Genomic DNA, 24,870 nt, shown 5'->3' on the forward strand with positions numbered 1-24,870 from the left:
TTAGATGTTATTCATGAATTGGGCAGGAATTATTAGATGTTATTAATGAATTGGGCAGGAATAGTTAGATGTTATTCATGAATTGGGCAGGAATAGTTAGATGTTATTAATGAATTGGGCAGGAATAATTAGATGTTATTCATGAATTAGGCAGGAATTATTAGATGTTCATGAATTGGGCAGGAATTATTAGATGTTATTCATGAATTGGGCAGGAATTATTAGATGTTATTAATAAATTGGGCAGGAATTATTATATGTTATTCATGAATTGGGCAGGAATAATTAGATGGTTTTTTTATGGCTGAATGTCATGTATTTATCAGTTATTACTGCAAACTTGAGTGAGTTGTTTGTTGACATGAAGTGAGTCCCTGGTATGAGTGTGGTGTGTGTTTGAATGTAGGCTGTCAGAGCTAGACTATAAGTGCATCACCTATTGGAGTCTCACACCCTACATATGGAACATTGCCAGATTGCATTGTGGGAAGTACACAAGCAACTTGAGTTATGTGGAACTATTCCTGAACACGATTCTGTGTTCAAGAACTTCATTCTTCCTACTGTTTTGATATAACACCATCAGTAATTTCAGTATGAGAAGAGGAATAATATGTTTTTTTAATATTGTTATTATAGATCAGAGTTGTGCCCAACTGATGATTACTTTTAACTTTTAAAACACCTGATTTCAACATGTGTACCTCTGCGTAGGGGCCTTCGTCAGATGATGTTGTAAACAGCTGTGCTTGTAAGTTGTATCGATGTTGCCAGGTTTGCAGTGCTGTAGCTGTACATGTACTTTGCTGAGTCTTTCACATAGAGTAAGCACCTGTTCTGAAGGCTTATGCTTAAACTTTGATTTGTTGTCAATAAGCAAGGTTTGTAAGTTTAACTGATGGTATTACACCGTTTTCTGGTTTTAGGGAACAACTCGCTTGTTACACACAGTGAAAGAAAACCTTTTGATTATTTCTTTGATATTGCGTGATTACTTAGGAATTAACATTTCAACACAGGTTAAGTTTTCTTTTTAGCTAACTTAAAATGAAAATCTGGACTTCCTTTTCACTATTTCATTTTGAAAATATTTAAAATCCATGAGACCAATGATACTGAGACTTTGAAGTGGTGATCCTAAATATAGTATATGCAGTAGTAAATAGGATAGTAGTGCGAATTAATGTTATGGCTCAATAGATAACATGCCCAATAAAAAGGAAGTTGTTTAATTATTAGTTATATAATTATTGTATTGAATGCAAAAAGAAAATACCTCAGAATTTTAGTAAAGAAAGATTTAAGCAGATATATAAAAAGTCAAGTTTACTTGTCAAGGGCACTAAGTTTGGAAATCTAAATAAATCCGTGAGAAATTAAAATTACTATTAATCCAGCAGTTGTGATGAAATACCATGCCAGACTTTAGTTTTAACATGTTTAAGTTTGTCTGTGGACAAGTGAAACTTTCTTCTCTGTTTGTCACTGATCCATGATCCAAGTGTCGAAAGAAAAAGGGCGTAGCTAGTTTTCAGTCATATGAACATGATGCCATTACAATATTTCATACTTCTTGGCATTTCCAGAGGTCCAAAAAGGGCTCTACCATGCCTTGTTCTTTTTATTGTTTGTGTATTTGAGAAGCCAGCTGATGTCGATTTGTCATTTGATACTAAAAGAATTGTTAAGATTGCTTTGTGAGATGAAGCAAAAAAATCATTTGAGATGTATTTTTTAATTAGATCTGAAGTTTCCACATTTTAAAACCAACATAATCACAACCACACCTGAGGAATATTGACATAGTATCTTCTGTACAACTTTCGTTATTTGGCGGTTGTTATAACTCGTAATGGTTCCTCTGAGATACTTTTTTCTGTCCAACTATATGCAGGAAAGTGCCAAATCAAACAGTCCTCCAGTTGGCATTGACAGTATTACTGAGTAGCTCCCATTGTGCACTCTTATATAACACAACATGGCTGTTACAGAATACACGCAGCCAGGCTATTGTCACGGCCATTTGCCGTAATTGAGGGAATTCCATGAGGAGACTGTGTTAGCGCGACTACTAGCCATGAGTTAGACCAATGATAACAGTCAGTCCTGACTGGCAGATTGAGTCACTGCGATCGGTCGCATTACCATAGCTGAACATTCGGACCTCGATGTGTTGATCCTCTGTGTCTGAATCTGACTTGGAGTTGTGGACGTAGAGTCGTGTTTTCCGTGGGATATTTGGTATGTTTCAGTGTTCAAAGGTAGGTAGGAACTCTGTGATAGCAAAGGCTTCACTTTTTGACAGTTGTGTTTACAGGGATTATAAGCAGCTTGAAAAGAAGTGTTTGTTTTAAATTATCAGCACTTTCTGGATTGATTTTTTGTGTGAAGTGAATTCTGTCATCCTTTTGCTATTAATTTGGAAACTTAGTTATAGTTGCTTGATGATGTTGACATTTGGGCTGATGATGGCCTGAAATGTCAGTATCCACATTGATGATATCCAACTCAAAGAAAGCTAATTAAGGACACCCTAATCTTTCCTGTTATTGTATTGAATCTTCATGCTATGACACATTAACTATAGTAATAGGAATGAATCAGTTTCACAATTATATGATGAGGCAAGCAGTATATTAGATGACTATCTTTTAAGTAGCATCTATATGTCAATATGTTGCTTAAAGATACCATATACAATCAGTCGTAGATATTTATATGAACATTTTGCTAACATGAATAGTCAACATATACTACTCAAAAGAAGTAAAGGCACACCTGATTTTTATATTTTACTATATAATCTGTTATGCAATGACTGATTTTTATCCCAGAATATGATGACTGCATTTAGAATTATAATGTAAATCTTTAGCTCACCTGACTGAAAGTGAGCTCATGTTGTGGACTGTTTGTTGGTTGTGCGTCCTGTGGTGTACACATCTTCTCCTCCACACCACCTGACCAATGAAGCTAGATCTTCACATGGCTACTGCCATCAATGTGATGGCTCCAAGTATGTTCCACAGCAGCCACATTGAAAAGTAAAATTATGGCCATTACTGAGTTGTATTGGTTTAAAATGTACTGCAAGTTGGTACTTGTTTAGTTTCCTCATTTTACAATATTTAAAATTTTGACCTTGTTTTGACCTTCAGAATATTGAAAAACAAGAACAAAATCCAAAGTTTGAAAATAAAAATATTTTTTTCCAAGTTTGCCTTGTGAAGGGCTCCTAACTAGAATCCTATATGAATCCCAGACTTGAATGATGGAGCAGATAGACTGAAAACAGAAGCATTTCTGGAATTATTCCATTAAGTACCGAAGAAAATGAGAACAAATGTGACACATCAAGACTTGACATCAACAAAGACGAACAGAACAAAAGACCTAAAAAACACAAGCTGTTAAAATAATTGCTCTGTCAATGTTTATGTATATCAAATAAACAATAAGTTCTTAGGAAAATACAATTACAGTTCAATTTATTTATATTCAAAATTAAGATTTTGTTTGTCCTAGATTTGATGTCTTATGATGTTGAAAGTGTTTTCTCACTTTTACCAAACCATCATTCTTCAGAAGTAAACACTTTCAACATTGTAAGACATCTAATCAAAGGAAAACAGTTGTTTGGAAGGTAGTTTATAAAGATTGGGAAGGAGCAAGTGCGTATAATTATTGCACCTGTTGGGCTGTGTGAGTGATGGTTGTGTGGTCCAGGAACTGGTCCAGGTAATATCTTCCTAGTGACTGCTTCTGTCATGTAAGCAATCAGGATCAGCTGTTGCACTACAAGGAATGATGATAGCTGACGTTACTGTGTAGCTTTCAGTACTGTGTTATTGCATTCTAAACCAAGCGTTTGATTGAGGGGTGTTGTGTTACTGCAGCAATGTCTAGTGCCATTATCTACTTGCTGGTGAAGCCTTGTTATTCTAATCTATTGTTAGATAATGAGGTCCATCAGCCTCGTGATATAACTGTAACAATTTAAATGGGGCACAGGTGGCCAAGTCAGTGAGGGCATCGTAATTTGCTATGCAGAGTTGTGCCCCTTTGATGTGCCAGAAACCGATTATTGTGAGTTTGAATTCCAGATTTGCCCTGATTGTTTCAAGATTTGTCAGCCAAAACCTGTGCTCAAGGGTTGTTAGAAATTGAAATTATTCAAACCAATAAAGTTGTTAAAATGTTACTTGTTAAAAATGTCGTTTCTGTCTATATTCCCTATTAACTGACACGTCATGATATACAAGAAAAGATATTAGACAAAACTCACTTCCTCACTATAATCATTTGGGAGATAATCCATGAGACATTGTGGCTAGCCATACTATATTTAGTATGAATTACTTTAAAAAACACAGGACCTGTTAAGATCCGGGGTAGAAAAGGTCTTCAGCAACCCATGCTTGCCGTAAAAGGCAACTATGCTTGTCGTAAGAGGTGACTAACGGGATCGGGTGGCCAGCTTCGCTGACTTGGTTGATGCATGTCATCATATCCCAATTGCGGGGATGAATGCTCATGTTGTCAATCACTGGATTGTCTGGTTCAGCCTTGATTATTTACAGCCCACCATCATATAGCTGGATTATTGTTGAGTGTGGCGTTAAACAACAAACAAACAAACAAACAATAAGCACATATACCCGGAAGTAATCAAGTATTAGCTATAGGCAAACCAGGAGTAGTACAATCAGTACTGTAATGGCGACAACTGAGTCACCGAGTATGACCAACCAATCCCCATTTAACAATTTGTCATGACTTGTATTGACCAGGAGTCCCCATTCAGTTGGGTTACGAAAAGGTTTATCATAAAATGGACAGTGTTATCGATGTGATAAACCGATCCTATTACTTGGTCTCATGGTCTCATAAACATGGTAAATATACAGATATGGTCAATTAAGGGACAAATTACTTTAATTATTGCATTTAGTATCATCTACTTTATTGCACATTGGAAACCTTGTGCTTATTGTCAGTTTGTGTCGTGTCAGCGTCATTAGTTTCTGTTTTGGACTGGCAACTATATCATGTATCTCATCAGCCATTAGAGGCAATCACACGTAAACTCACCATGTCCTTGTTGCATTTTATAAATTAGTCAGAAATTTCTTATTATAAATTCAATTATGTGAATTTACACAGTTTGCAAAAAGTTTATACCTCCATAAATGCAAAAACGTAATGAAAATATAAATAATAATAATATGATAATTTCACATACTGCTTATGTTATGATGCAACACAAGACCCTTCCTTTCTGTTATCAACCAATCAAGAAACGGTAGTCCGTTAGTTGGTGTGGCGTGGCTTGGCATGGCGTGGCATGGCAAAATAAATGCTTGGAATCACTCGCAATTTATTTATGTTTAAAATGTGATAATTTCAGGTAAACCCACTGTAAACATGACTACACTGTCTTGCAAAATAAGGGGAGGCAACTCTTATTTTCGTGGTATTCTGAATCAGTAGATTTGACACACATTGATAATATCCAGAAAAATGAAAAAAATACCACAGATAAAGAGCTTCAAACATTGTATAATTTTTCGTCAGTTGAAAAGCAGATTTGATTAATGATGGTCTGGCTACGTCAACAAATTTGTTCTATTTAAGGTGACAGGATAACTAAATTTAACCATGAGAAATGTGATGTTTTCCTGCATCATGTTTTTACCTTGTCTGTAGGATTGCTCAGCACTGATATGTTAATGTGAGCAGATCCTACATCTTGTCTTGGTAGATCTGTGATGAGATTTCTACCAGCCTATAGATCATATTTTCCTGACAACTGCTGTACAGTTTAGGTATGATGCACGGCTCACATCCTACATATCACATTCTCCTATCAACTGGCTCTGTATGAGGTTAATGTATTATATATCCAAGTGAAAGGTAAGCTTGTGGTTTGCTTTATGACAAGGTTTTAATCAGGTTGAGCCAAGTGTAATTGAAGATGAAACCTGATTAAGTTCAGCAAAATCTCTCCGAGGGAAATGTTGGTGTGTGGTTTCATGTCTGATAATGCTATGTACAGATCAAACGGATCAGACCTGGATAATGAAACTCTGACTTTCCATCTCAAACTAACCCAGAGGGATTCTGGGAAGAATAGATTGTTAATTTGCGTGTTCATATCACGACCAGATGATCCGATGATTGATATTATGAGCAACCAACAATGACATTCCGTCAACCAAGTCACTGAACCTGAGTGAGTGAGTGAATATGGTTTTACGCCGCTTTTAGCAATATTCCAGCAATATCACGGCGGGGGACACCAGAAATGGGCTTCACACATTGTACCCATGTCGGGAATCGAACCCGGGTCTTCGGCGTGATGAGCGAACGCCTTAACCACTAGGCTACCCGACCGCCCCACCGAACCTGACCTCCCTAGCCATTAAGGGGATATTTAAGTTAATTAAAATGTGTCTCAGTCAGGAACTGTAAACTTCTTATGTCTTTACAAGTAATACTATGTACAGTCTAAATTTCCTCTTACAATCAGCGGGGGCACGGGTGGCCCAGTCGTCTAAGGTGCTGTTATTCTCTATGCAGAGTTGTGTCCCTTGGGCACGCCCGAAACTTATTATTGTCGGTTCAAATTATGTTTCTAGGTTTGTCAGCACCATACCGGTGCTCATTGATTTCACTGAAGTGGTAAACGTCTAAGACCTGCATCACTTCAGGCTTTCCTCCCACATGAAGCTGACACGCTGTGATATAACTGGAATACTGTGTTAAACTGTGTTAGGCTAGTGGTTAAAGTGTTAGCTTGTCATTCTAAAATATACAAATCCTGCTCACTCACTCACTCACTCACTCACTCACTCACTCACTCACTCACTCACTCACTCACTCACTCACTCACTCACTCACTCACTCGCTCACTCACTCTGGACCAGTTCTAATCTGGAATCTCTACAAGGTCAAAGTTTAGTCCCGTTATCTCTTCTGGATGGATACCAGTCGGGTGGGATTTTTGCCCAGATGCCGTGCATTGTCATGCTATCAACCCCCAGTGTGTTTAGCCCAGACTTTATTATTTCAATCTCATTAAAATCAGATATTTTACTCCAAACAACATGCTTCACTATACAAGCCATTGAAGAACAGCGTTAGAAATTGGCCCTAGTCCTATATGTCCTATAGTCCCTGCCCAGTAGTTAAGCTTTGATAAGGACTAGTAGAAATCAACCAATAGTTATCATGGTGTATAATTCTAAGAACACTACCGTATTCTACGTAATAAGCACCCCGCTCTAATAAGCGCCCACGGCGATATTTGCTAAACAATAGGCTAGTGAACAATCCCAATTAGCACCCCTTTCGATTGATCAATGTATCACATTGATCAATGTAATACGTGTGTTATATGCACCCTTAATTATGGGACATTCAATTCTGGAAAAAATATATCTGTCGTATATATAAACATTTCAGGCTGTCAACATAAACCACGAAATTTACGATCTTTCAACTCTGTTGTTTTTCACCAAAATAATATTCTAATAAGAGCCCCCTATTTGTAATTTTGAGAGCGCCCTGGGCGCTTATTATGTCGAATACGGTAGCTCTATTACATCATTGCCATAAATTCCTGTTTTCATTGTCAATCACACTATAATTTTATTTAAATTTTCAACAGACGTCCTCTTCACTGCCAATCTATCCATATAGTTGTGAGGTAAGACCTATCCCTGACAAAAAGCGCCACTGCCATCATACATTCTGTGCGTTAAGATTTGAGGAGACCTCCATTGATAGTCACATCCAATTTAAAAGAAGACTAGTTGTTATTGAGCCAATCAGCTGTCAGATTTCTAAATGATTCGCCTTCATATTTTTACCACCTCAATTTGGAAATTTGTATTTGTGCAAATGAAAATCCACAAAATCAATATTCCTTCGATGGTATTCCATTTTGGTAGTAGATGCTATGGCTGAGAAATAATGGGGTGTATGAAATAGCCACAACAATATATTGGTGCCACTATACTTTCTTCTTTTGGAAGTTGGTTTCGTTTGAGATCCAGAAATCAGATATAATGTTTCGATTGCTTCACTCACTGGTACCCAAAATTTAGAAGCCTCCATGGCTGATAAAAAAAGTCTCCTGACCTGACCTCCTACGGACATGTCGTGAGATCTTCACACAGAGAGGTATCATAATGGAGTAAAACATCCGATATTAATGAGATTTGATTATTTTCAGTGTTCTTGGTAGTTTGTTGTTTAACGCCGCACTCAGCAATATTCCGGCTATATGACGGCGGTCTGTAAATAATCAAGTCTGGACCAGACAATCCAGTGATTGACATCATGAGCATATATCCATGCAATTGGGATCGATGGCATGCATCAACCAAGTCAGCAAGCCTGACCACCCGATCCCGTTAGTCGTCTTTTACGACAAGCATAGTCACCTTTTACGGCAAGCATGGGTTGCTGAAGACCTATTTTACCCTGGATCTTCATGGGTTTGCCTTGAAGTAGATGGTATGATGCTGACAGTGGTGTAAGACAGATATCTCATATCTTCATAAACCATTTTACTGCCTCCATGGTCTAATGCAGGGGTAAATTTTACAACGAATTTGTATGGAGCCAGAAGGGCTTGATCCTTTTAATAATTACTGGCCCTTCTTAAGTAACAGGCCTATGGCCCTTCTTTAAGTAACAGGCCACAAAGCGTAGCAACCTAGCAGGGCTCTGAAAATTTTAGAATTCCTCAACTGAAATGCCTTTTCCTGCACTTTTAGATTAATTCTTGGCTTCCCTTTGCCTCATATCATGGTAATTTATGAGCTAATAAATATATTACAAAATGCCAGCCGGTGGTCCTTCTACCGAGATGATCGACATATATCTTTCTTTGAGTTAACCATTCACAAGACCTCATCCCTCTTAAATATTTTCTCATCAAAATTACATGATTCATGAGTGTCGTCCCATTAAAAAAAGTAAGCATACGCGGAGAAGGGGTGAAATTTTGACTAGCCAGACAGGCCGTCTACTTTACATTTCAGCAAGCCCTTTGTAATTTTAACAGGCCCTGAGCCAACAAGCCAGCAGTTAAATCAAGCCCTGTAATTGCTGAAGTGTCTGCCCCGAGAGCAGGTCAGTGGTTTAAACCCCGTCCTTGTCATACCAAAAGGCTGGTACTTGTTGTTACCCTGCCTGGCGCTCGGCAGTAAGGGGATAAAACAAGGATTGGTCGGCTCGGAGCGAACATACTGTATCCAAGTGGAGTGTTAACTGGTGTCTCAGTGGGCTAGCACTACAAAAACCAGTGTTCGTCTGCACTTGGACAAGCCGCCACACACGTACATGCAGGTTGTTATGTAAGTGCATTAATCTTGAATGCAACATTAAACCCAATTTCTCTTCACCTCATAAACCATTTTCTGGCCATGTTTCTTTTTTTAGTTGTTCAGGTCTACCATTGCATAATCGGACATGATTCAAATAGAATTATTGGGAAAGTTTTCCTCCCTTCATAAACCTATTTCTCCACATGTTTTTTGTCAGGTTTGATAATAAAAAGCTAATTAAGCAACAAATGATAGGAAGTTGGGAGGAGATAAATTGGAAAATGAAGGAAGCTTGAAGCAATCAGAATTGATTTCTCTTTTGGGCACACATTGGACATTTGTATTGAGACAGGAGCAGGGAAGAGGGCTAGCATAATGAGCATGCTGGAATCACTTGTCTGACTGTGTGGGAACAGTCAGCCATCATGTCGTAAGAGGGGCACGGGTGGCCCAGTCGTCTAAGGCGCCACGATTCGCTGTGCAGAGTTGCGTCCCCTTGACACGCCAGAAAGCTATGATTGTGGGTTCGAATTCCGGTTCACCCCGATTATGTTTCTAGGTTTGTCAGCACCATACCTGTGCTTGTGGGTTTCACCGAAGTGGTAAACATCTAAGACCTTCGGGCTTTCCTCTCACATTAAACTGACACGCCGTGATATGACTGGAATAATGTAAAAAGCCGTGTTAAACCCAACTCACTCACTCACTCAGCCATCATGTCCTCAGGGGCCCAGTAGGCAGTCTGTTCACTTCCCAGACAACTTGGGTTTGGGTTTTGGTTTTGGTCTGGGTTGGAAATTATATTCTGTCTAAATTTAGTTATTTCCCACGTTTACTGGTTACTGTGATGTAGCTCTAGATTTGTGGCTTAGACAAACATGCACTTCGGATGCTTGTCGTAAAGAGTCACTAAATGGATTGGGTGGTCAGGCTCGCTGACTTGGTTGATGCATGTCAGTGTATCGCAATTATGTGTATCGATGCACATGATGTCAATCATTGGATTGTCTGGTCTAGACTTGGTTATTTACTGGCTGATGTCATCTTGTTGAGTACTGCATCACTGAAAACAAAACAAACAAACAAACAAACAAGGATAGGAGGTTGTAACATGCCTGGATTGTTTCATTGTCTTGGGCAATAGGATCTGCTGTATCCTAAAGTACACAGTGATTTTGTTGATGTCGCTAATGATGATGATGATGACGATGATGATAATGATGATGATGAAAATTAGGATGCAGCTGCTATTACTTTGGCCTCTACTGCCACTGTTGTACCTTTCCTTTCACTTCTACCACCACTACGGCAACTACCACTACGGGTACCACCACTATCTACTACTACTACTACTTCTACTACTACTACTACATGTACTACTACTACTACTACTGCTACTGCTACTGCTACCGCTACAACAATCCCTACCATGACCACTTCAACAACTGCAACACTACATCTACCACAGCCACTACTACAACACCTGCCACCACTACAACTACCACTATCACAACTACAACCTCTACTACTGCCATCACGACTACAACCACTACTACTGCCATCACAACTACAACCACCACCACTTCAACATCAGCCACCACTACAACTACCCCTACCACTGCCACTACTCCTACTGACACAATGTCTAATTCAGCTCTATTTGATATCTCAAAGAAACAGTTATAATATCTCAATTATCCAATAAAGACAACTATATCAGCTCTCAACTCAAACCTGAATCATAAGTCCGTAAGATAAGAGTAATACTTGTCTGGAATTGGGTCAATGCGGTGATGTGCCTTTAGACCCTATAGCCCTGGCTTAATGAGACTGTCCTACAGACTGCTCTAAGCCTAGTGGCATTTCCTGGAAGCGCTGAAGAGTTTGGTTGATGCTGTCGGGTGATTGTGTATGGATATTGATAGGGAAAAACCCTCCATACGATCGCATCTGTACCCAAGTGGAGCAGCGTGCGAAGTCAGCTGGAAGATTAAAGTTGTCATCTGATTGACTCGGCAGAGCTACCGTTTCCGTTCGTGTTTTTCTGATCGAGATGCTGTGGGAGGGCAGGATTCTGACAAGCATTACCTGGAGTTCATTTAGAGTTGTTGCATTGTGGTATTGGCTTTCAGACGAACGTGACTGGTATTGGTGAGTTGGAAGTAGTAGTCATGTCATGTTTTGTGAAGTGTGTGTCGTGGTTTGTGTGTCATGTGTCATGGTATTAAGTTATGTTTTGTATGTCATGTGTCGTATTTAAGTTGGGTGTGATGGTATTCGGATCAGGTGTCATGCTTTGTAGGTCATGGTATGTGAGTCATGTGTCTAGGTTTGTGAGTCATGGTAAGTGAGTCATGTTTCATGGTTTGTGAGTCATGGTATGTGAGTCATGTGTCATAGTTTGTGAATCATGGTATGTGAGTCATGTGTCATAGTTTGTGAATCATGGTATGTGAGTCATGTGTCATAGTTTGTGAATCATGGTATGTGAGTCATGTGTCATGGTATGTGAGTCATGTATCATAGTTTATAAGTCATGGTATGTGAGTCATGGTTCTAGGTTTGTGAGTCATGGTAAGTGAGTCATGTTTCATGGTTTGTGAGTCATGGTTTGTGAGTAATGTGTCATAGTTTGTGAATCATGGTATGTGAGTCATGTGTCATAGTTTGTGAATCATGGTATGTGAGTCATGTGTCATAGTTTGTGAATCATGGTATGTGAGTCATGTGTCATGGTATGTGAGTCATGTATCATAGTTTATAAGTCATGGTATGTGAGTCATGGTTCTAGGTTTGTGAGTCATGGTAAGTGAGTCATGTTTCATGGTTTGTGAGTCATGGTTTGTGAGTAATGTGTCATAGTTTGTGAATCATGGTATGTGAGTCATGTGTCATGGTTTGTGAGTCATGGTATGTGAGTCATGTGTCATGGTTTGTGAGTCATGGTATGTGAGTCATGTGTCATGGTTTGTGAGTCATGGTATGTGAGTCATGTGTCATGGTATGTGAGTCATGTGTCATGGTTTGTGAGTCATGGTATGTGAGTCATGTGTCATGGTTTGTGAGTCATGGTATGTGAGTCATGTGTCATGGTTTGTGAGTCATGGTATGTGAGTCATGTGTCATGGTTTGTGAGTCATGGTATGTGAGTCATGTACATTACAAGACAAACAACCTTGCTGCACTAAGTGCGTTAAACGAGGTAGCCATGTGGACAAGGTGCTGGCTAGTCCGTGTCAGAAGACCTGGTTTACATGTCCCATACACGTACACTGTGTGAAGCCCATGACCAGTGTCCCCTTTCTGGAAACCGTGAAGACCCGGGGTAGAATAGGTCTTCAGCAACCCATGCTTGCCGTAAAAGGCAACTATGCTTGTCGTATAGGCTACTAATGGGATCGGGTGGTCAGACTCGCTGACTTGGTTGATGCATGTCATCGTATCCTAATTGCGTAGAATGATGATCATGATGTCAATCACAGTATTGTCTGGTCCGGATTCATTTTTTTTCATAATGCTGTCCTATGGCTGGAATCAAACCCTGGCTGGAGTATTGGGAAATACAACACCGTTCACTCTACGTCTCATGTGGACTCATGCTTTGCAATAAGAAACCAAAGGTGATAAATGAGCTTATTTCTCTGCAACATTGCTATTTTCTGTGTCCTATGTAGATCAATCACAGTCAGTGCAACCTGTGTGATCTCATGATGAGATTTCTCCTCGGTTATTGTGAGTTTTATGTCTTGCAGTCGTATATCATTGTAGTTATTCAGGTGATGTTGAATAAGCACAAAATACATCAGTGAATGTTTCCATGGTAACTAGGTGGTGTAAGGTATTTATAAAGATGGCACGGCATAATGGCTGTGTGTGTTGAAATAACTGGATGACAGAAATATATATAATAAGGAATTGACACACAGCAAGATTCCAACGTTATGGTGGTAGTCTGTAAATAATCGAATTGGTCCAGACAGTCCCATGATTGACATCATGAGCATCCATCTATGTAATTGGGATATGATGACATCAACCAAGTCAGCCTGACCACCTAAAACATTCATTTGCGTCTACAAGTATCTGGGATCCCCATGGGTTTACAGGCCCAGTAGATAATGGTAATATGAAATATGTTTGTTCATTTTACACCTAGTTTTGGTGTATGTGCAGCACCTGACAATAGAGCAAAGGCACATGATATTTGGAATCCACGTGAACATTTTAGTAACATTGTGCTGTGATAGGACAGTGGATATCACTGCAATCAAGAATTCATAGTAGGACCATAAAAAAGAAAACAATGCTGTAAATTTCAGCATTCACGTTGTTATCCCCCTGCAACACGTTTTGCGGGATGGGGGATGGGCTGGTCGGATGTGGGTATTAAAGTAGACCCCATTCTTTGGTGTTTGACATCGTGTCCAAGATTTTTGCACTTATATGGTGACATGCATGCACATGTGTGTGTGTGTGTGTGTGTCTGTCTGTCTGTGTGTCTGTGTGTGTGTCTGTGTGTCTGCTTGTGCCAGTCGGAATACTGCTGATTTTATAGTGCAAGCCCACTGAGATACCATGCTGCAGTTAAACATGAGAACCTCCCCAAACACAGTATACTGACTCCGAGCCCACAAGTCCTTGTTTTAGCCCCTTAATGCCAAGCCCCAGGCAGGGTAACAATAAGTACCATCTTTAACGTCTTTTAGTATGATGCGGCGAGGGATCGAACCCCGGACCTTCCGCTCTCCGGGTGGGCACTCTATCACTAGGCCACGGAGGCTTGGACAGTACAGAGAGAGGTTAACCTCATAGTGAGGATGGAATACCGTTCCCTAGGCTGTCTATTTGTCACCACGCTAAACCCCAATTCCATTAACAGGCAAGTACTCTTGTAATAGTGGTCATGTTAAAAGCATCTTTAAATTCAATCTAAACAGTTTCAATATTTGGAGGACTATATACTGCCCTTTTAATGACCCCAGTATCAAAACTATCTATTTTTATCTCCCTTTACTGCTTTGTGACCGTCCCTACTTTTTTGTTTTAATGACAATGCCATACACCTGTTTGTCTGGCAACCAAGAGCCTTGCAAGTTCTGATGTAATCTGATATAAAGGACACGTGGTCTACCTTTTCTTTGATGAAACAGATGTAATCCTATACAATGTATATAGTTGTACAAATGTCAGCTTTGAGAACCATGTCAAGGAGGGAATGTTATGCCACCGTTTGTTTGAATTGTGTAGAGTATGTAACACATGTTCAAATGTTTTCTAAGTAAAATGTCATGTGGTATGATACATAACTGGACTGTCTTGGTGTCTATTGCTATTTTGTGTATTTAAGAAAACAACGACCACGAGTCGTCTATTTCTTATATGAGATATCCATGATATCAGTGTTAAGTACAGCCTCTTTCAGGATGTTAATTAAATGTACAAGGTTTAAAATTATTTACCCGTATTTAAATATTGATGACTTCCTGAACACAATCCGACCTCTGCAATGTCGGACAAGTCCATTTTATGAACTGGAGGGTTAAGTCTGGTATTTCCCGGATATTTTCACAATTTTCACGTCAATTATCCATGTTATCTGTACCTTTTCCTCCCCAAATGGAATTGTCATATCTCTGCAATTTTTGATGTGATCGTTGGCCATTATGTTTATGTACATTGGCTAGCTACATCTATAGGGAACAACTCATTAGACACTTCCCTTTAAAAAATAGCATTGTCCAATTTACGTCGCCATAAAGTTATGAGCGCATGTTTGAATCTCCAGAAATAACGTCATGACAGAACAATGTTTTATTGTGAAATAAACCACGCTTTGTTCTTCATTGTTCTGTGTGATCACGTAGCTATTTTTTTTTTTAACGATTTTCCATTGACCCAAGGCCATTGCATATATTATAGTGTTTTCAAATTTACTACATGGGGACTTAGAAAACATTGGAGTTATAAAATCTAGTGTGGACCGGCTGCTCCTGTCAAAGTGTTTTCTTATCATCTTGTGGGGCACGGGTGGCCCAGTCGTCTAAGGCGCCGCGATTCGCTGTGCAGAGTTGCATCCCTTTGGCACGCCAGAAATCTATGATTGTGGGTTCGAATCCCGGTTCGCCCCAATTATGTTTCTAGGTTTGTCAGCACCATACCCGTGCTCGTGGGTTTCACGGAAGTGGTAAACGTCTTAGACCTGCGTCACTTCGGGCTTTCCTCCCACATTAAGCTGACACGCCGTGATATAACTGGAATAATGTTAAAAGCGGCGTTTAACCCAACTCACTCACTCTTATCATCTTGCAGTACACAATAATCATTCCCGAGTTAGGGCTAGTGTTATATGGTTGATTTCACGATATGATCATGATTTAGCTCCTGTCTTGCAATAAGAGGACAAAATCTAGTCAACTAATTTCCGATCGAGTCGGGTGGTCAGGTGTCATTGTATCCCAATTGCGTGGATCAATGGTCATGATATCAATCACTGGATTGTCTGGTTCAGACTTGATTTTTACAGACCGATGTCATATAGCTGGGATCATACTGAGTGCGGCGTTAAACAAAAAATAAGCATACAAACAATCAATTTTTTTCCATGATTACTTTAGTACCTTCATTCTTAAAGATTTGGAAACATTGTGGAAATTTAGATACTTGTTTCATGTGGTTATACTTTTGGTATTTATAGAAATATTTGAATAGCGACGCTCACAGCACCTTTTATTAAGATGCTGTCTTTGTTGACAATTGATACTGTTGATTACATATCCAGGTGAGCTACAGTGCTGTGGATTTTTTTGTTATGCCTAATATTTAATATTTATTACACAGAAATACAGTCAGCACTGTGAACCAAAGAGTCCAGGTGAAATAATTGTATGATGGTATCATGTAATTGAGGTGAACATGGTGAAGTGAATGAGTTCAACAGAATTATAACTTTTGTAACTTTGTGAGTGAGTGAGTGAGTATGGTTTTACGCCGCTTTTAGCATTATTCCAGCAATATCACGGCGGGGGACACCAAAAATGGGCTTCACACATTGTACCCATGTCGGGAATCGAACCCGGGTCTTCGGCGTGACGAGCTTAAGCTTTAACCACTAGGCTACCCGACCGCCCCTGTAACTGTGTGACCTTGAACATGGAGGTATACTACTTTGGGGAAATCACTGACAGGGGTTGACCTTGACCTACAAAACTAGGGGTCCACAGGACCCCAAATTACTTGTTTCAAGGATCCTTTAAGGAAATACAATGGACCCGTAACGTAATGAAATGGTGTACTGTACTGTAAGATTAAATAATTACTTTAATTACAGGAACTTTATATGTCTTGTCTTGGATTTGTTGCAATGAATATTGTTGTGTGTTCCTCTGGAAGCAATGTGTATAGTTTTCTGCATCCATTCTATACATTTGTACATTCTATACATAGACGCACATTTCTTCGTCGCATAAAACCCTAAGCTGACCAGGGGTATGGTCAATCAGGCAAAATTGGGTTTAATTAAGAGGATGAATAAATAGATTAAGACTCAAATCGTCACATCAGTGAGTAGATTGGTAGAACATATCTGATTAACACATGCAGCACATTTTTGCAGAATGTAGAAGCCACACTTGTTGCAGTTTCAGTCAGCACGGAATATGATAGGTTGATGAAAATGCAACATTCCGGTGGCAACTTCAGTTTTATGTCTCTAATGTAATTCACACATCAGGTACTGTGTTCAAATGTTAAAGTTGAAGAGAAATGTAATTGACAACTTTAGCTTCTAATTTGATTGTAACCATGGCAACACTATTTCGTCAAATGAGGCTTTCTGTGATATTACAGGGCTCAATGGAGCTTGTTATGCCTAAATAGGATTATCTCCCTTTCTGAGTCTTTCGTGTGTGTTGACCCTATTAGCTGGCCTTGTCTTGATGTGATGGTTGAAGTGAGCCCATGCTTAACTGGGGGAAATTGCATCAGTTGACGTGAATTTGTGGAACACCCTCCGAGCACTGTGTCTGCAGGAACTCCTCTATGTAAGTATGTGGTTATTAATATATATATCGGTGAATGGTGTTATGGAATAGGTTATATGTGGGTAGATAACATCAATGGGTAATATATAGATTTTGGTTTGGTTGGTTGGTTGGTTGTTTAACGCCGCACTCAGCAGTATTACAGCTATATGACGGTGGTCTGTAAATAATCGAGTCTGGACCAGACAGTCCAGTGATTGACATCATGAGCATCGATCCACGTAATTGGGATCAATGACATGCATCAACCAAATCAGCGAGCCTGACCACCCGATCCTGTTAGTCGCCTTTTACGACATGCATAGTCACCTTTAACGGCAAGCATGGGTTGCTGAAGACCTATTCTTATGTCAGTGGGTAATATATAGATAATGTCAATGGGTAATATATATATGATGTCAGTGGGTATTATATAGATGTCAATGGGTAATATATAGATAATGTCAATGGGTAATATATATATATGATGTCAGTGGGTAATATATAGATGTCAATGGGTAATATATAGATAATGTCAATGGGTAATATATAGATAATGTCAATGGGTAATATATAGATAATGTCAATGGGTAATATATATATGATGTCGGTGGGTAATATATAGATGATGTCAATGGGTAATATATAGATATGTCTTCTGATATGTCACAGAAGGACAATGCAGTTGCTCACATCAGGGCAATTTAGTTGTTAACAGCAGGCGTGTGGCTATTCACAGCAGGACAATTTAGTTAACAGCAGGACAATATGGTTGTTCACATCAGGACAATATGGCTGTTCACAGCAGGACAATATGGCCATTCACAGCAGGACAATATGGCTGTTCACAGCAGGACAATTTAGTTGTTCACAGCCGGACAATTTAGTTGTTCACAGCCGGACCATTTAGTTGTTCACAGCAGGACAATATGGTTGTTCACAGCCGGACCATTTAGTTGTTCACAGCAGGACAATATGGTTGTTCACAGCCGGACCATTTAGTTGTTCACAGCCGGACCATTTAGTTGTTCACAGCAGGACAATATGGTTGTTGACAGCAGGACAATATGGTTGTTGACAGCAGGACAATTTAGTCGTTTACAACAGGACAATTTAGCCGTTTACAGAAGGACAATATATTCGTTTACAGCAGGACAATATGGTTGTTCACAGCAGGACAATATGGTTGTTCACAGCAGGACAATTTAGCCGTTTACAGCAGGACAATATAGTCGTTTACAGCAGGACAATATAGTCGTTTACAGCAGGACAATATAGTCGTTTACAGCAGGACAATATGGTTGTTGACAGCAGGACAATTTAGTCGTTTACAGCAGGACAATATAGTCGTTTACAGCAGGACAATATAGTCGTTTACAGCAGGACAATTTAGTCGTTTACAGCAGGACAATTTAGTCGTTTACAGCAGGACAATTTAGTCGTTTACAGCAGGACAATATAGTCGTTTACAGCAGGACAATATAGTCGTTTACAGCAGGACAATTTAGTCGTTTACAGCAGGACAATTTAGTCGTTTACAGCAGGACAATATAGTCGTTTACAGCAGGACAATAAAGTCGTTTACAGCAGGACAATATGGTTGTTGACAGCAGGACAATATGGTTGTTGACAGCAGGACAATATAGTCGTTTACAGCAGGACAATATAGTCGTTTACAGCAGGACAATATAGTCGTTTACAGCAGGACAATATGGTTGTTCACAGCAGTACTCCTGCACTGAAACAAGTTTAATCTTTCTTTGCGTAAAAAAGAGTTGCAATGTTTTTCCAAGAAACATAGAAAACTTTAAAGTGCAAAAATGTCTAGAAGATCAGTTTTCGGAAATAAATATCATACTAACAAAAAAATATATATTTGCCAACCACATTGTCCTTACTTTGAAAGTCCTGTAATGTCATCCCTCTAGGCTGAAGCAATCAATATTGATATAAGTAAAAACACACTACTCTTTGGGTTTTGGTTAGAAAAAGGTTGTATAACTTTGCATGTTGTCATTATGAAATGGGAATTTCTCCATGTTTTTGTTCGAGCAATATCATCAAAACAGGTGATGTTGCTGCAGAGACTTACTTAAGTGGCGAGAAACATTTGTCTTCTCGTGATGCTTTGGGTAACAGGTTTTCTTGTGTGAATTTATTTTGGCCAAACTTTGACAGGTTGCATAACGATGTTGGTGCCCAGGGCTATCAATAATGTAGCACATTTCGCTGAGCTCATCTAGGGACTGACATTTGCTTGTTGTTGAGCCAGGCAGGAACTGGATGCCATAATGGGTTAGAACACTATTAGTGTAGCTCACCTGGGTGTCAACTCAACCTACCTCTGATGGTTAGACTCGTAGCTCGCCTGATGAAATTTCTACCAGTTGGAGAGCCTAACTTTAAGAATTTAGAATATGGGACTTTCAGCTCTCTTTACACATGTAACCAAATCATTATTATGACGAATACTTGACAATTAGGTCACATAATATAATATATTTCAATTTAGGCATCTTTCCACAAGGCAGCGGAAAACTTACTGTTTAGGTCATGTTTCAAATACAGTCAAACCTCATTGTCTCTGGCTCAGATCTATTGATTCCCTGGTTGTGCTGAACTCACAGCTTGGTCCTGGCAAACTCAAACTATAGTTCTCACTATTTTATCCCACATGTATCGCACTGGTTGTGTTGAATTCCTGATGTCTAAATTGGAACCTAAGTTTGTGAAAATCCTAACTTAGCACAGGTTTGACTTTGTACCAAGTATTATGCAGTCCAAGAAGAATTCGGCGAGTCCATGATCGTGGAAATATTTGCAGAAAATGTAACTTTCCGCAGAATTGCAGAAAATCATGGAATCCGTATATGCATCAATACACTAATTTTCATTTTTTTCAAGCTATCTAATCAAATTTTGCACTCGAATTATGCCCAAACATACAAAATATGAATCCTGCAATAAAACATTTTTGAAATAAATAATTCTCACTTCAAAACATCATTGCTTTATTATGACTAGATAAACTATGTTCACATCTAACCTCAAATAAATATCAGTGACATGCATAAATTTATGTCTTGAAATGTCTAATCGCAAGAGATTAATATCTTTAAGGGAAAAAAATAAGTTTGTTTTGATTTTGGAGGGAGAAAAACTTATGTTTTTACTGCAGAATTTAATGCAGAATTGTGCAATTTTAGCGGCAGAATTTTGATAATTTTACTGCAGAATTTGTCTGGGACTTATAATAGACTCACAATACAGCGTTAAGCATCACAAACAGGAAATATATACACGATGTGGTACATTTGCTCTCTGTTATCTGATTTGTTTGTTGTTTAATGACCTCCTCATCAGTACTCCAGCTATATGACAATGTATAGTCTGATGGCTAGGTCAGACAGTAATAAGGTCAAGGCGTATGTGTCAAACTCTGGATGAATCACAATATTTCTCTGGTCTCCAGGAGTTGGAAACAATGGGCTTTGACTCTCTATACCAGTTTGAGCACCTAATGATTTGGAATACTTTTAGCTCACCTGACAAAATATATGCCAGTTGGAACACCGATTTTAATAACTTGTTCCCAGCACCCCCTGGTTGTCAGAAGCACTAACTAACTAAGGTTCAGTTGTTTCATCTCTGATTGACCCATTGTACCCTGACATCAGAGGTTGTTGATCATGTTATCAACCACCAGTTTTCCTGTCCTAGATTTGACTGCCTCTGTGGTCTAGTGGTAGACCGCCCAGAGAGTGGAAGATACGGGGTTCCATTTCGGGACGTGTCATAACAAAAGACATTAAAAGTTGGTTTGGCGCTCGGCATTAAGGGGCTATAACAAGGAATGCTTGTTTCGGAGTCAGTATTCTGTGTCTGAGTGGGGTATCCATGTTAAACTGCGGCATGGTATCTCAGTGGGCTAGCACTATAAATTGGCATCAGTCCGGACTAGTACAAGCAGCCACACAAACACACGCACACATACACGCACGTCACTATATAAGTTCACTACTCATGAACGTGGCATTAAACCTCATTTCACCTCACCTCACCTCACCTCACCTCACCTCACCTCACCTCACCTCACCTCACCTAGATTTAATTATATAAAGGCCTCCTGAATATAGCTGGAACATTGGTGACAATATTATTTTCTACATTTAACAATATTATTTTCTACATTTAACTTCACTGTATGAGGATCCACAAGGGACTGCAGGGGTGAGCACCCACCACCACCCACCCCAGTTACCTTGTCACTGTGATGTAGAACCAGCTGTACATGGTGTGATGAGCAACTGGAAAATGGAAGCAGCAGTATCAGGATCTTGAAGAATGCCTCCCCAGGCGGTCACCTTTCACCAAGGGGAGATGACTCTTCAGGCCCTACACTTATACACCCCCACTCCCTTTTTTTGAAGCATAGTAAACATGAAACAAAACATGTCATCACTAAATCATTTGGAGATATGTTTTCAACCAAATAATACCACTACCATAAGGATGATAAGGAAATTATTGCTTGAATTAAATTAAATATTTTACATTCACGTAAAATGCTATATCATGAACACACTTGTAAATGTGTAGTCAAGTTGTCGCCTTTCTCAGTTACCTTGTCACTGTGATGTAGAACCAGCAGTACATGGTGTGATGATATTTAGTCGAGTTGTCGCCTTTCTCAGTTACCTTGTCACTGTGATGTAGAACCAGCTGTACATGGTGTGATGATATTTAGTCGAGTTGTCGCCTTTCTCGGTTACCTTGTCACTGTGATGTAGAACCAGCAGTACATGGTGCGATGATATTTAGTCGAGTTGTCGCCTTTCTCGGTTACCTTGTCACTGTGATATAGAACCAGCAGTACATGGTGTGATGATATTTAGTCGAGTTGTCGCCTTTCTCAGTTACCTTGTCACTGTGATGTAGAACCAGCAGTACATGGTATGATGATATTTAGTCGAGTTGTCGCCTTTCTCAGTTACCTTGTCACTGTGATGTAGAACCAGCAGTACATGGTATGATGATATTTAGTCGAGTTGTCGCCTTTCTCAGTTACCTTGTCACTGTGATGTAGAACCAGCAGTACATGGTGCGATGATATTTAGTCGAGTTGTCGCCTTTCTCGGTTACCTTGTCACTGTGATATAGAACCAGCAGTACATGGTGTGATGATATTTAGTCGAGTTGTCGCCTTTCTCAGTTACCTTGTCACTGTGATGTAGAACCAGCAGTACATGGTATGATGATATTTAGTCGAGTTGTCGCCTTTCTCAGTTACCTTGTCACTGTGATGTAGAACCAGCAGTACATGGTATGATGATATTTAGTCGAGTTGTCGCCTTTCTCAGTTACCTTGTCACTGTGATGTGGAACCAGCAGTACATGGTGTGATGATATTTAGTCGAGTTGTCGCCTTTCTCAGTTACCTTGTCACTGTGATGTAGAACCAGCAGTACATGGTACACGGTCACCTTTCACCAAGGGGAGATGACTCTGCAGGCTCTACACTTATACAGCCATAAGGGGAGGCGACTCTGCAGGGTAGAGCTGTAGGCTACTGCTGGTGTCTATCATCCATGAGTCAGAAGAGCCTGGCCTCCCTGGGGCTTCCATCACTTTCTCATCGATTACTCTTTGAAATGTGTTTTTCTCTTCATCAAGGACCAGGAACAAGGCCTGTCTGAGGCAGCTCTATCATGCCTTTATGGTAACTCACAGGATTGCTTCTGGTGGATGATCGTGGGTTTCAAGTGGTAAACATCCACGACCTGTGTCACTTTTAGGCTTTCCACCCACATCAAGCTGACATGCTGTGATATAACGGAAATACTTTTCAAAGCAGAATTAAGCCCACTTACTCACTATTACTGGGTAATACAGTGATTTGTTAAGGGTCTTGTTACTCATTAACGCATGCATGTGATTGACAGGGTGAGACATGAAAACCAAGTGTCTCCAAATAAAACCAGGTTGGTCCCATATATTTATGAAAGTTGAAACATAGGCTGGCCTGGTGCCAGTGTCACATGGATAATGATGCTTTGCTGTAAAATATAAATAGAACATTTGCACATAATCTTGAAGTACCCACAGTTTGATGATGTCAAGCCTAAGAAAACATGACAAATTATACGTATCACAGGGATTAGTGATGTTTTGTTTGTATGTTGATTAACGCCGCACTCAGCAATATTCCGGCAGCCTGTAAATAATCGAGTCTGGACCAGACAATCCAGTGATTGACATCATGAGCATCGATCCACGCAATTGAGATTCGATGACGTGCATCAACCAAGTCAGCGAGCCTGACCACCCGATCCCATTAGTTGCCTCTTACCGCAAGCATAGTTGCCTTTTACGACAAGCATGGGTTGCTTAAGACCTGTTCTACCCCGGGGTCTTGACAGGTTGGATCAGTGATGTGACTTTAATAGTATTGAGTGTGTTCAAAGATAGATTTTGTGTGGACGAGTGAGGGTAAGTCAGACATTTTTGACACTGACATTTGAAATATTTTGACATTCACATGGTACATGTAGACATAAATATTAAGTTGCATGTTTCAAAAATAGGTTGCACTGGTGCATGTTTTATATAGCTGAATCAGGCCCTGTTATGTAAGGGCTGAAATAAGGGCTGAAATAAGGGCTGGTAGATGACAGCCTTCATAGTCACATACAACCTTGCTGTCAGAATACAGAACACCAGATATTTAGTCTAAAGAAATCCTATGTTTAATCATTTGACCAGAAAAAATATTCTTCAAGGATCTTAGTGTGGGATTACCGGTATCCGTACACTGTTACACAAAGTTCTGGGTAGTTGGCATTTCTAAGCATTTTTCAAAACTTAAGATCCCTTAAAGACTTGAAGAAGGTTTTTGAATATAAACCAGGATAATTTGGATTCCTAAAGGATATTTAGGTATCATTTCTTGAAGATATTATATAAACAGTTAAGTTTGTTATCATGGTTATTCTGAAGGGGGCGTTCACAGTGAAATATTTAGGAATAACAATTTTCACGGGAATGTGTTGATGGTCTTTTGGCCGTGTAAAATGAGGTTCCCAACAAGATAGATGTTGAGGAATATTATACTGAAACACAGTTAAAACATATAACCAGCTTTAATTCAATATCAGGAAAGATGGGGTTTTGTGCTCAAGTCCACCTCCTAACACATCAAATGAGATTTGAAGTTCAAATCAAAGCTGATTGCTATTTCCGGCTTAGTTTACGAGAAAAGACACACGGTAATCTAATTTCTGCATATAAAACAATGCCTTTGAGAGCAGGAAATACATTTTAAATGGTAAAATCATCATGTCTAGTGATGTTTTATATCAAATTTCATACTTTTATTGACCAAGTTTGTTATGCCTGTTTATTCACCTGAAGTCGTTGAAGGGATACGATAACGCTCATCAGTTGTTTGGACCCCAAAGATAGCGTTGTTTGTTTTTTAAAATGTCAAGACAGAAATATTTATGTCCGGTAAGCAATAT

General features: G+C 39.4%; 1 protein-coding gene across 1 annotated transcript in view; it reads left to right on the plus strand.

Moving 5' to 3' along the window:
• The window catches only part of LOC124139562 (IQCJ-SCHIP1 readthrough transcript protein-like), a 301,810-nt gene that overhangs the window by 20,953 nt on the left and 255,987 nt on the right, over positions 1-24,870 (plus strand). The gene's annotated exons all lie outside the window — the stretch shown is intronic.

This window comes from Haliotis rufescens, unplaced genomic scaffold, assembly GCF_023055435.1.
Source record: "Haliotis rufescens isolate VD_foot unplaced genomic scaffold, xgHalRufe1.0.p SCAF_9, whole genome shotgun sequence".
Taxonomy (NCBI): Eukaryota; Metazoa; Mollusca; class Gastropoda; order Lepetellida; family Haliotidae; genus Haliotis; species Haliotis rufescens.